The 9,446-nt window shown below is 46.9% G+C and overlaps 1 long non-coding RNA gene across 3 annotated transcripts; it reads left to right on the top strand.

Moving 5' to 3' along the window:
* Positions 1-7,538: 7,538 nt before the first annotated feature.
* LOC143793968 (uncharacterized) lies at positions 7,539-8,835 on the top strand. 3 transcript variants are annotated; one of them, XR_013220358.1, is made up of 5 exons: positions 7,539-7,690; positions 7,789-7,853; positions 7,938-8,007; positions 8,205-8,257; positions 8,409-8,835. It is a non-coding gene; the product is annotated as an uncharacterized LOC143793968 (long non-coding RNA). The 3 variants fall into 3 exon arrangements; XR_013220357.1 differs by having other exon boundaries at positions 7,789-8,007; XR_013220356.1 differs by lacking the exon at positions 7,539-7,690 and having other exon boundaries at positions 7,697-8,007.
* The last annotated feature ends 611 nt before the right edge of the window (positions 8,836-9,446 follow it).

Genomic DNA, 9,446 nt, shown 5'->3' with positions numbered 1-9,446 from the left:
GACAGCGACAGGAGCAGGTGAGTATAACGGGGAGGGTGAGCATTGCACAATATTCACCTGTCCCCATTCCACCGCTGAGCGCCGCTCTGTCTTCTACGTCCTCCAGCTGTGACTTTCAGGTCAAAGGGCGTGATGACGTGTTTAGTGCGTGCAGTGGTGAAACGGGGATAGGTGAATATCGCAAGGGCCGAGGGCCTGAGCGACGAGAGGTGGTGAGTATGTGATTTTTTATCGCAGCAACAGCATATGGGGTATAATCTATGGAGCATTTTATGGGGCCATCAACCTTCATACAGCATTGTATGGGGCATAATCTATGGAGCATTTTATGGGGCCATCTTGACTGCAAAAAACAGACAGGGCACACCTGTGAAGTTAAAACCATTCCCGGTGACTACCTCTTGAAGCTCATCAAGAGAATGCCAAGAGTGTGCAAAGCAGTCATCAAAGCAAAAGGTGGCTACTTTGAAGAACTGAGAATATAAGACATAATTTCAGTTGTTTCACACTTTTTTTTAAGTATATAATTCCACATGTGCTAATTCATAGTTTTGATGCCTTCAGTGTGAATGTACAATGTTCATAGTCATGAAAATACAGAAAAATCTTTAAATGAGAAGGTGTGTCCACACTTTTGGTCTGTACTGTATATATATATACACACACACAGTATAGTGGGTGGGTGAATATGAGGGGAAGCTGGGGACCTTGTATACTTGTATTCCTAGATTATATGCAATCTCATTCTCATGTCACAGTTGCTGTCTGGGGAGAGTGGAGATAAGGAGGTAGGGGACTATTATATTTACAGCTTAGGTTTAATAATAAGCCTCAGCACCTGTTAGTATATCAAGCCCTCATACAGAGCTGTACTGCACCACATTTAAAGGGGTTGTGTTAGGGGTCGAGTTCCCTCCTCTGCACAGGGGGAATCTCGGTCCATCTCTGCTGCGGTCTCCCATTCTTCTCCTGCCGCAGTGGAGCCTGCTCAGCGGAGACATCAGTCGCAGTGTCTCGCTCAGTCTGACTCTGTGCTAAGAGTTACTGCTGCCTTTCCTGCTTCTGCCATTGAAGTCGGTGCTGGGCAGCGGCGAGCAGACGCTTCTGGGTCTAAGTCCTGCTTTGCTCATTCTGAGCATGCCCAGGGTAAGATCTCTCAGTGGAGATTGTGGGTCACATGATCTGATACTGCAGCTAAGGTCATTGGCTCCTTCAGGAAGGTCCTGTAGGTGCTCACGCTCTGGTGTAGCTTCTCATTGGTCCTTCTGGGAAGGTCCTGTACGTACTGCAGCTATTTAAGGTTCGCATGACCGCAGGGCCATGCGCTAGTATTGTTCTTTGTTAAGTGATTTGCGCCAGTGTGGTCAGGAGAGTATGTGTTCAGGGACCCGGCTGAAATAAGCCCCTAGAATGCTGGCACCTCCGGCGAGGAGTTTGTGTTTGAATGTGTTCAGGGACCCGGCTGAAATAAGCCCCTAGAATGCTGGCACCTCCGGCGAGGAGTTTTGTATGCATGTGTGACCACTGACTGCTCTCTGTGTGGGCAGTTAGCCTGTGCCTCTGTGAAGCCTAACAGGGCACAGTGCCTTTCTTTCACAACTACTCAGTGAAGTAACTGAGTTAGTCCATACCGCCATATCGTGCCGCCGGTGCTAGCAGCAGGTACTCCTGTACGGTGGACCCCGGGCTGCGAATGCACCAATATCAATAAAACATCTCTATTTATTCGGTGCGTTCCACTAGCCATAACATAATACTAGCGCCAGGGTCTGGCTAGTAAATGGTGGACATTCAGCAAACTTTGCGGTATATCCAGCAGCTGGAGGGTAGGTTGGCGGCTCTCGAGAGCTCAACCCCAGCTGTGGATGTTACCGCAGTTGCTGTACAGGCTGCTAGCGTGGCTGCTGCTACCTTGTCCACTGCCACCCCTGTTCCGACATTATCTCGCCTCCCGCTGCCAGAAAATTTTTCTGGAGACAGCAACTCTTGTAGGGGTTTCGTGAGTCAGTGCTCTATTCATCTCGAGCTCCTGGCTGCACGTTTCCCTACTGAGCGGGCTAAGGTGGGATTTATTCTGTCTCTCTTGTCGGACAGGGTGTTGGAGTGGGCTACGCCGCTGTGGGAGCATGGCGATCATGTGGTGCAGAGTGCTCCGCGGTTCCTGAGCACTCTGAAACAGGTCTTTTTAGGACCTCAAGTCACCCATGACATGGCGCTCCAACTGCTGGCATTAACTCAGGGTGAGTCCATGGTCAGCTATTTTGCCATCCGATTTCGGACTCTGGCTTCTGAGCTGGAGTGGTTGGATAAAGCCCTTATGCCCATATTTTGGAGGGGCCTGGCTGATCACGTTAAGGACGCTCTGGCCACTAGGGAGATTCCTGCCACACTGGAGGAGTTAATATCGGTCTCTACTCAAATTGACCTCCGTTTTAACGAGCGGAGGTTAGAGCGAGCCCAGTGTAGGCAGAGGTTTCGGCTGGCTCCCACCTTCGCCAAACCTCTCAAATCTCCGGTCATGGTACCTGAGTCACGAGGCCATGGAAGTGTCACGAGCGGGTTCTAAGTCCCGGACTGCTTGTGCACTCCAGGTTTGTCATGTTTGCCAGCAGTCAGGACATCTTGCCACCAGATGTTCTCAGCGGTCGAGGAAACGTCAGCGTCTAGTGGTAGTAGGTGGAGGTACACTAGACACGGCGATGTTTGCCTCCAAATTGTCCTTTAAGGGGACAATTATTATTGGCTCATCCTCCCACTCGGTAGAGTTCTGCATGGATTCTGGGGCGAAGGGCAATTTTATGTCTTCTGCCTTCGCCCAACGTCACGCAATACCCCTGGTTATGCTTGCTCAACCAGTGACGGTACGAGTGGTGAATGGGTCGACACTACCCTCACAGATAACACACCAGACCATCCCTTTTACTCTGTCCATGTCGCCATCCCATCAGGAGATTATATCTCTGCTCGTCATTCCTGAGGGAATTGATGAGGTCCTGTTGGGGATACTGTTATGATCTGGTGGCCCAAGAGCAGCATGAGACGTACTCTGGAGAAGGTGGTACCTGTACTGACCGCAGACCCTGAACTTAACACCACAACTAGAAGTAGCCGTGGAATGTACCTAGCGCTCCCTAGACATCTCGACACAGCCGGAGGACTAATTACCCCTAGAGATAGAAAAGGGAAAACTATCTTGCTTCAGAGAAAATCCCCAAAGGATAGACAGCCCCCCACAAATATTGACTGTGAGAGGAGAGGGAAAAAACATACACAGACTGAAATGAGAATTTAGCAAAGGAGGCCACTTCTAGCTAAATAGAAAGGATAGGACAGAGTACTATGCGGTCAGTATTAAAACACTAGAAAATATCCACCACAGAAAATACAAAATCTCCACAGCTAACTAAAGATATGGAGGGTATATCTGCATCTCCAGAGATACCAGCTTGGCTAAACAAATCCTTATACAGACCAAGCTGGACAAGACAAAAACATGGAAAAGAACTGAACAATAAGGCCACAGCATGTGGACAGCAAAAATCAAGGCCAGAACTTATCTTTGTTGAAATGAACTGCAAAGCAGAAGAGACCAGGCAGGGATGTGAATCCTCCAGGAACAATGGACAACTGGCACTGACTAAAGGGTGAAGCAAGAATAAATAGCCCAGTCAAAATTGCAAAAAGTGAACACACCTGATAAATGCTGCGATTCAGAGACAGCAGCGCTACCACTTACAACCACCGGAGGGAGCCCAAGAGCAGAATTCACAACAGGATACCTTGGTTACGGTATCACTCTCCTCATATCGAGTGGTCCTCAAGCAGAATTTTGGGATGGGGTGAATCTTGTGGAGGTGTCAGAGGGAGTGTGTTCAGGTTGCTACTACAGAGGTACCTGCAGATCTATCCTCTCTCCCCAAGCAGTATTGGTCTTATGCGGACGTGTTCTCCAAAAAGGCGGCAGAGACCCTTCCGCCCCATCACCCCTATGACTGTCCTATTGATCTCTTGCCTGGTGCTGAGCCACCTCGGGGTCGAGTTTATCCATTATCTCTCCCAGAGATGGAGGCAATGTCTCAGTACATTCAAGAGAATCTGGCAAGAGGGTTCATCAGGAAGTCACAGCATATGGAAAGCAAAAATCAAGGCCAGAACTTATCTTTGTTGAAATGAACTGCAAAGCAGAAGAGACCAGACAGGGATGTGAATCCTCCAGGAACAATGGACAACTGGCACTGACTAAAGGGTGAAGCAAGACTAAATAGCCCAGTCAAAATTGCAAAAAGTGAACACATCTGATAAACGCTGCGATTCAGAGACAGCAGCGCTACCACTTACAACCACCGGAGGGAACCCAAGAGCAGAATTCACAACAGTACCCCCCCCTTGAGGAGGGGTCACCGAACCCTCACCAGAGCCTCCAGGCCGATCCGGACAAGCCAAATGAAAGGCACGAACCAAATCATCAGCATGAACATCAGAGGCAACAACCCAAGAATTATCCTCCTGGCCATAACCCTTCCATTTGACAAGATACTGAAGCTTCCGCCTCGAAAAACGAGAATCCAAAATCTTCTCAACCACATACTCCAACTCCCCATCAATCAACACTGGGGCAGGAGGATCAACAGAGGGAACAACGGGCACCACATATTTCCGCAACAAAGATCTATGAAAAACATTATGGATGGAAAAAGAGGCTGGAAGGGCCAAACGAAAAGACACTGGATTGATAATCTCAGAAATCCTATAAGGGCCAATAAACCGAGGCTTAAACTTAGGGGAACAAACCTTCATAGGGACATGACGGAAAGACAACCAGACCAAATCCCCAACCTGAAGCCGGGAACCAACACACCGACGACGGTTAGCAAAACGCTGAGCCCCCTCCTGAGACAACACCAAATTGTCAACAACATGAGCCCAAATTTGCTGCAACCTGTCAACCACAGAGTCCACCCCAGGACAATCAGAAGGCTCAACCTGCCCCGAAGAAAAACGAGGATGAAAACCAGAGTTACAAAAGAAGGGTGAAACCAAGGTAGCAGAACTAGCCCGATTATTAAGGGCAAACTCGGCCAATGGCAAGAAAGTCACCCAATCATCCTGATCAGCAGACACAAAGCATCTCAAATAAGTTTCCAAAGTCTGATTAGTTTGCTCGGTTTGGCCATTTGTCTGAGGATGAAATGCGGAAGAAACAAACAAATCAATGCCCAGCCTAGCACAAAAGGCCCGCCAAAACCTAGAAACAAACTGGGAACCTCTATCGGACACAATATTCTCCGGAATGCCATGCAAACGAACCACATGCTGAAAAAACAACGGAACCAAATCAGAAGAGGAAGGCCACTTAGGCAAAGGTACCAAATGAACCATTTTAGAAAACCGGTCACAAACCACCCAGATAACTGACATCCTCTGGTAAACCGGAAGATCCGAAATAAAATCCATAGAAATATGCGTCCAAGGCCTCTCAGGGACCAGCAAAGGCAAAAGCAACCCACTAGCGCGGGAACAGCAAGGCTTGGCCCGCGCACAAGTCCCACAGGACTGCACAAAAGAACGCACATCTCGTGACAAAGAAGGCCACCAAAAGGACCTACCAACCAAATCTCTGGTACCAAATATCCCAGGATGACCAGCTAACACAGAACAATGAACCTCCGAAATCACTTTACTAGTCCATCTGTCAGGAACAAGCAATTTCCCCACTGGACAGCGGTCAGGTTTATCAGCCTGAAATTCCTGAAGAACCCGTCGTAAATCAGGGGAGATGGCAGAAAGAATCATCCCTTCCTTCAGAATACCGACCGGCTCAAGGACCCCAGGAGAATCAGGCAAAAAGCTCCTAGAGAGGGCATCAGCCTTAACATTCTTAGAACCCGGAAGATACGAGACCACAAAATCAAAACGGGTGAAAAACAGGGACCATAGGGCCTGTCTAGGATTCAGCCGTTTGGCAGACTTGAGATAAATCAGATTCTTATGATCGGTCAAGACCACAATACGGTGCTTGGCCCCCTCAAGCCAATGTCGCCACTCCTCAAATGCCCACTTCATAGCCAACAACTCACGATTGCCGACATCATAATTGCGTTCCGCAGGCGAAAACTTTCGAGAAAAGAAGGCACATGGTTTCATCAAGGAACCAAATATAATAATTCTTGGCACTCAGGAGAAATTTGTAGAATGATTCAAAAAGTAGATTTTTATTCTAGTGCATCCAGCTCAACATATAAACGTTTTCGGTCTCGACAACTGAGACCTTCATCAGATATGGTTGTCAAATGCTGTAATGTATATACAAAAGAGATGAGAGAAATATTTTTTAAAATAAAGAAAATACTGTTTGCACAATTATACAAAAACAAAATGATGAATAATATGATCCATTATTATACTAAACAAAATGACGGTCTGCATACAAATATCGATAGTAGCATGCAGCGCAGAAGGCAGAAAAAGGTGTCTCCACATTTCATCCCTTCTCCAATATGGTTCAGTCTACCATCAGGAGACACTGGAGTATCCTGACAAAAAGCTATCCTGGTATTCCAGAATTTGGAGCACCTTTCATGCCCTGCTACAAACGAGCTAGAAATCTTAGGGATAGGCTGGTCAAAGCGGACATTGGCTCTAACATCAGGGTGCCCAAACAATTGTTCTTACAAACCCAGAAACAAGGTACATTCCCGTGCCTTAGTTGCCAACAATGTAGCAATGTCCAGAGGGGTCCGTCAGTTTCTCACCCCCAGACGGGCAAGGCCATTCCCATAAAAGGTTTCTTTACCTGCGAATCCACACATGTGATATATATCATCAAATGCCCCTGTGGGTTGGCATATGTGGGTGAAACCACACAGCCAATTAGAGACAGAGTGGCTCAACACAAATCTACAATCCGTTGCAACAAGACACATCTACCCCTCCCCTACCATTTTTCTAAACAAAATCACAATATCTCGCAGCTCCGTTTTCAAGTCCTGGAACAGGTAGATACTCCAAGAAGGGGCCAAAGCCGCGTTAGTTTACTTCTCAAAAGGGAGGCTTACTGGATTTACTCCCTGCAGACCTTAGAACCAAAGGGACTCAATAGAGACTACGACGTCTCGGCATTTTTGTAATATCGTACACATATGTTATCATTTATTTCATATGTATTTTAACACTGTTTTGTATAATGTAACATTGTAGCTAGTATGGATGTCTTTAACTTGTGCTCCTTTTTTGTTTCTCTCCACAGAACCGTTAAACGCACCTCTCGCACGTAACACTGCACACGGTATAGTATGCACTGTATGCCTTTATATAGAGGGTTAATCATGTCTCTATATAATCGGGGTGACCCATACCAGATAGCCTTTTGATAGTCTAGTTCACACTACTGTTCCCATCATTTAGCCTTCTCTATATGCTGCAATGCAGCGTTACATTCATTCACTGTGTCCCCTTGAGCTTGCCATACAAGCGCTGTCTGTTCCCTGTGCTGATTCCCTGTCAGCCCCTCAGCTCCTCTGCGCATAAGCCGGCCTCTCCGATCACATGACCTGATGACGTCACACGTCAGGTGACTCTTCCCTGTGTGCTCTTATACCCGGAAGTGCTGCGCTTCCCCTAGCAGCCCCGGGAGCTCCCTCCTGCACAGCAGCGCAGCGTCCTCTCCACCCCTGACAGCGGCAACATCCAGGTAATACCATAACCGGTTCCAGCTCCCCGCTGGCTTGGCCTTTATCCACGTTGGCTTTAGTCCTATTTAACCCCCCTGCTCATAACTTCTGTCCACAGCGCTCCTCACTTTGCGAGTATCTCGCATTACCACAAGCGCCTATACTGCCGTCCAGTGCTTTCAGGTATGACTGACTTCCAGGCCCATGATAGCCTCCTGTGGTACCCTTAAAGCTGCCTCACACGGTCCCATATCTTTGCATTCACAGACGCATTGCTCTCCCGCTCCTCGGCTACACACACAGTGTGTGACTCATACACACTACCAGTGTCCTCCAGGTAAACTTCCCTGGACCATGGGTGCCCGTTTATCACTCAGCAGCAATCTGGTTTTAGGGTCGTCACCCCGTTAGTCATTATGGCATGCATTCCACAGGTTATCTCGTGTTCCGTCACTGTGCCATCCTCATGGTTTGTCCTTCTTGTCTTGTCTACCATGTACACTCTGATGCGTATAATTTCTTTCATGTTTACAGATAGCTCACTGTGCGTAGCCCTACACCTACTAGTGGAGGTTGGTCCACTTCCCGTATCCTTTACCTAGGACAGTGTGTGCTTTATATCTTATCATATCCATCACCAGATCACATCCCGATGTCTACTTATGCTACCTGTTCCATGTTACCCATGTTTATTTTCTCTCCTACCTAGTATATCCTTAACATGTGTACACTCTCCAGCACTCTGTTGAACAGGACTCACAACGCACGCTGATTCAGGCCGGATCCACCTTTTTCTGCCTTCTGCGCTGCATGCTACTATCGATATTTGTATGCAGACCGTCATTTTGTTTAGTATAATATGGATCATATTATTCATCATTTTGTTTTTGTATAATTGTGCAAACAGTATTTTCTTTATTTTAAAAAATATTTCTCTCATCTCTTTTGTATATACATTACAGCATTTGACAACCATATCTGATGAAGGTCTCAGTTGTCGAGACCGAAAACGTTTATATGTTGAGCTGGATGCACTAGAATAAAAATCTACTTTTTGAATCATTCTACAAATTTCTCCTGAGTGCCAAGAATTATTATATTTGCTACTACGGGTTGGATCCCCTACTTGAGCACCTCCCAAGAATCCCTGAGTGCCGTGGCCAATACTTTCTTCATCAAGGAACCATCAGAATTCCTCTGAGACAAAACGGCCCCTGCCCCAATCTCAGAAGCGTCAACCTCAACCTGAAAAGGAAGAGAAACATCCGGCTGACGCAACACAGGGGCAGAAGTAAATCGGCGTTTAAGCTCCTGAAAGGCAGAAACAGCCGCAGAGGACCAATTCGTCACATCAGCGCATTTCTTCGTCAAATCGGTCAGGGGTTTAACCACACTGGAGAAGTTGGCAATGAAACGGCGATAAAAATTAGCAAAGCCCAAAAATTTCTGAAGGCTCTTCATGGATGTGGGCTGGATCCAATCATGAATGGCCTGAACCTTAACCGGATCCATTTCTATAGATGAGGGAGAAAAAATGAAGCCCAAAAAAGAAATCTTCTGTACTCCAAAGAGGCACTTAGACCCCTTCACAAACAAGGCATTATCACGAAGGATCTGAAATACCATCCTGACTTGTTTCACATGAGACTCCCAATCATCTGAAAAAATCTAAATATCATCCAAATATACAATCATGAATTTATCAAGATAATTCCGAAATATATCATGCATGAAGGACTGAAACAAAGATGGAGCATTAGAGAGTCCGAATGGCAT

Source organism: Ranitomeya variabilis, chromosome 1 (genome assembly GCF_051348905.1).
Source record: "Ranitomeya variabilis isolate aRanVar5 chromosome 1, aRanVar5.hap1, whole genome shotgun sequence".
In the NCBI taxonomy this organism is placed as follows: Eukaryota; Metazoa; Chordata; class Amphibia; order Anura; family Dendrobatidae; genus Ranitomeya; species Ranitomeya variabilis.
The sequence above is the reverse complement of the archived record's forward strand: the minus strand, read 5'-3'. Positions and strand labels throughout refer to the sequence as shown.